Below are 4,578 nucleotides of genomic sequence, written 5' to 3'. Positions count from 1 at the left end.
GTAGATATGTGCCGTATTTGCTTATGAAATGACAGTCACTGCTCCGAAAGTAATTCACTTTAGGTGAATTAAGATGACTTGGTACTATCTTACTGGCGAATGCGCAAGAGGTAGCGGGGGACTTTTGGGGGTGGGACGGAGGCGGCAATGGCAACCTTTGAGGGGATTTTTGGGTCTAAGTTGTTTTCTGTGATAAATTGAGTAGCTCCATCTTTAATCCTGGCAGCTGCCTGATAGTCACAGACAGTGACGTTTCAGTGGAAGAGGCTGCATTTGCGCATGTGCTAGTAAGCGTCACCTGGTGGTTGCATTGTCAGCAAATGCAGCGTTTTAACTTTGGCTCCACGATGACATTTTTTTCCTCAATTAAAATAGGTCTTGAGTGCCTTAATAACTTCTTCACAGGTAGCCTACACACTCCCTCCATGGCAGACAATAGTGTACTGACCTGCTCCATGTCTGGCTTCTGCAGGAGACCCGATGCAGTACGATACCTTGCAAACCTCTGGAACCACCTCGGCCACTCCTCGGCTTGGTTCAGTCCAGTGACCTTTTCAAAGGTACAGGCAAAGATTTCTCCATCATTGCTTTGGTTTACTGTGGCCCCCATATAATATTCTGATATCTGTCAAGGCTTAGTACACAATTTATAAGAATCTGACGGTTAAAATAACCTGAGTTTACTCTGCACATCTTGCATTGAAGGTTTCATCTGCAACTCTCCATGAGGTGCCGCACAGATTATATTACATCACTTCCTGTGATGATGCACATAGCCTATTTATATAATCTGCCCAGTAACAACCCAATGTCCACTCTTATATCATTGTACAGATGTGAGAAAAGCTGAGGATGAGAATGGAACGTCTGAATGAAGATTTCATGATGCTGATGATGTAAATGAGGCTGATCTGTTTCCCATTCCACAATCTCTCTTTATTTCTGTGCATGTTTCTCGATGCTGTTTCAACCAAATTGAAAAAGAATCACAAATCCTCCTCTGGAACCTCAGGTGTCCATTAACAAAAGGCATGGTGGCCAAGTGGTAAGGCGTCAGTCTCGTAAATTGAAGATCGCGGGTTTAATCCCCGTCCGTGCCTTTTGATTAGTTTCTCACTTTAAATGTGATGTTTCCAGAAAAGATGTCCGTTGCATTTGTTTTGGCCATCTGGAAATCAGTGTGATGTTACACTTTATCCTGGACACTGGGAAGAACATGAGGAGCAGCCACATGGTCCCTCGAGCCTTCTCTGCCATTGATAGAGTGAAAATAACTGAGGTCCAAGCACTGAACCTTATTACTGTGCATTTGCTTGATATTTAACAGAGCTATTCTATTAATCCCACATCCCACACTCCTGTCCTTTCCCCCATTGTCCTGTTATATTTTCCATGTCAGGTATGTATCCAATTCCATTCAGAGTTAACATTGAATCTGCTTCCACTGACCTTTCAGGATTGCATTCCAGACCAGAGCAACACACTGCTGAAAAAACAATCTCCTCATCACCACTCTAATTCTTTTGTCAATTACTTTAAATGTGTTTCCTCTGGTTACTGACCCTTCTGTCACTGGCAACACTTTCTCCTTCTTCACTCGATCAAAACTCTTCAGGATTTGCATTTCCTGCTGCCTTTGCTGATATAACAAGGCTGAGCACACATCACCAAAAGGAATATGATTGGCTCTGAATCACATTTATCTTTCCTGTCAATCTGATGTGGACCTTGTATTTTCCCGGAACCAAACAACCTGAGCAACAAGTGTGGGTTCCAGTGATTCCCACCGCTCTGAGAGAGAGAGGATGTGATAATGAGCCAGATAGAAGAAAGGAATCAGATAGAGAGTAAAATAGCCCTGGTCTGTTTCTACTAACCCCCGGCCCCCTAAAATGGCATCATTTTCTCCTGCCTCTCCACATTCTAGTCCATTAATTAATGCAATCCTTTCATCTGGAACATAGAACATAGAACAGTACAGCACAGTCCAGGCCCATCGGCCCATGATGTTGTGCCGAACCTTTAACCTACTCTAAGATCAAACTACCTACATACCCTTCATTCTACTATCATCCATGTACCTATCCAAGAGTCGCTTAAATGTCCCTAATGTATCTGCTTCTACTACCACCGCTGGCAGTGCATTCCACGCACCCACCACTCTCTGTGTAAAGAGCCTACCTCTGACATCTCCCCGAAACCTTCCTCCATCACCTTAAAATTATTCCCCCTGGTGATAGCCCTTTCTGCCCTGGGAAAATGTCTCTGGCTATCCACTCTATCTATGCCTCTTATCATCTTGTACCCCTCTATCAAGTCACCTCTCATCCTTCTTCGTTCCAATGAGAAAAGCCCTAGCACCCTCAACCTTTCTTCGTAAAACATACCCTCCAGTCCAGGCAGCATCCTGATAAATCTCCTCTGCACCCTCTCTAAAGCTTCCACATCCTTCCTATAATGAGGCGACCAGAACTGAACACAATATTCCAAGTGTGGTCTAACCAGGGCTTGATAGAGCTGCAGCATAACCTCGCGGCTCTTAAACTCAATCCCCCTGTTAATGAAAGCCAACACACCATACGCCTTCTTAACAACCCTATCAACTTGGGTGGCAACTTTGAGCGATCTATGGACATGGACATGGACCCCAAGATCCCTCTATTCCTCCACACCACCAAGCATCCTGTCTTTAAGCCTGTATTCTGCATTCAAATTCGACCTTCCAAAATGAATCACTTCACACTTTTCCAGGTTGAACTCCATCTGTCCCTTTAATTCCTGTTTCCTAATCCATTGATGTTTCACAATGTACTGAACTGTCCCAATCCATTGATATAACTCAGTCTATAGAATTTCCCAATCCACTGATATTTTCCAGTCCATTGACTTTCCCAATCCATTAATGGTTCCTGACCATTGACATTCCCAATCCATTTATATTGCCTGTGATTTCAAAGCAACTGTGGAATACAAATAGTATCAGTATTATCAGATACATCGAGACGAGGTGCAATAGCCAAGTGGACAGATGTTGGGTTTATAAAGAATAAAGCACGAGCTCGACATTTGTCAAGTCTATCACTGGATCTGAACTCTCAACCGACTGTTTTTCTGTGGGTCTGCTGACTTGTATATGTGAAGAACCATTGGATGTTTCTCAATCCTCTGACTTTTCTCATTCTTGTGCCATATTTGTTCCTTTGGGTTCACCAGTGAAGAAAATTATTCCCTATTACATTTGGTGAAAACTTTAATAACCTCACATCCTTGTGTCTCACCATCTCAGGTCAAACTCCCAACAGAAACTTTAAACATTTAACTGTTCTGCTGGAAACATTTTCAAGGGCGCAGACATTCCTTCATTACGCTTCCTTCTTTGACATGTGATTGACAAATATGTGTGTAATGGAGAGAGAGAGTGTGAAAAAAGAGAGAGAGAGAGAGTGCGATAGAAAGTTAGAGGACCAGCTAAAGACAGATAGAGAGAGAGAGGCAGAGAGAGGTAAAGCGATAGACATGAGAGAGAGAGAGAGAAGGAGAGAGAGTCATTGAGTCCTGGAGTCACTGCAGTACAGGAAGTCATTTTGCCCATCAAGCCCATGTAAATCAATCCATTCAGTCCCATTCCCCCGCTCTATCCCCATCGCCCTGTAAGTTATCTAAACCTGTCATATTTATTATAATCTTGTACATGTCTATCAAATCTCCCCTCAATCTCCTTTGCTGCAAGGAGAACAACCCCAGCTTCTCCAACCTAACCTTACAGCTAAAATCCCTCATGTCTGGAACCATTCTGTTAAATCTCCTCCACCCTCTCAAGGACACTCACATCCCTCCAAAAGTGTGTTGACTAGAACTGGATGCAATTCTCTGGTTGTGGCCCAACTAGAAATTTATACAGGTTCAGCATAACTTCCCTACTTTTGTACTCAGTACCTCTATTTATGAAGCCCAAGATCCCATATGTGTTGCCTCACAACCCTTCCACTCCATTTTACCTGACATGGACATTTTACAGCAAACCCATATCTGGTGTATACAGCACGAGGGGTTTCCAATGAGTCCAGCTGCCCAGTTCACTATGGCGGGGGGACCTTATACAGTGGTCTTTCCCCATTGAGCCTTTGCAGTGGCTACCCCAAGCTTTAGTGTGTCCCTCAGCACGTAGTCCTGGACCTTGGAATGTGCCAGTCTGCAACACTCGGTCGTGGACAACTTTTTGCGCTGGAAGACCAGCATGTTTAGGGCAGACCAAAGAGTGCCTATCACCAAATTGATGGTCCTCCAGCAGCAGTTGATGTTTATCTCGGTGTGCATCCCTGGGAACAGCCCGTAGAGCACAGACTCCTGTGTTACAGAGCTGCTTGGGATCAACCTCGACAAAAACCACTGCATCTCTTTCCACACCTGCTTTGCAAAGACACATTCCAGAAGGAGGTGGGCAACTGTATCTTCCCCACCTACTCAGCAGAGATGACATCTGTTATTGAAGCAAAAAGCAGAACCGACCTGATGCACAACATGAAACCAGCAGCCAGAACATTATATGACTTGAAATTAGCCAAGGCAATTGTGCAA

At 44.1% G+C, this 4,578-nt stretch overlaps 1 non-coding gene across 1 annotated transcript; it reads left to right on the top strand.

Moving 5' to 3' along the window:
- Positions 1 to 1,028: 1,028 nt before the first annotated feature.
- Positions 1,029 to 1,100, top strand: trnat-cgu (transfer RNA threonine (anticodon CGU)). Its single transcript has one exon. It is a non-coding gene; the product is annotated as a tRNA-Thr (tRNA).
- Positions 1,101 to 4,578: the final 3,478 nt, after the last annotated feature.

Source organism: Heterodontus francisci, unplaced genomic scaffold (genome assembly GCF_036365525.1).
Source record: "Heterodontus francisci isolate sHetFra1 unplaced genomic scaffold, sHetFra1.hap1 HAP1_SCAFFOLD_51_2, whole genome shotgun sequence".
Lineage (NCBI taxonomy): Eukaryota > Metazoa > Chordata > Chondrichthyes > Heterodontiformes > Heterodontidae > Heterodontus > Heterodontus francisci.
Note: the sequence above shows the minus strand (reverse complement) of the source record. Positions and strands in the feature narration are given on the sequence as shown.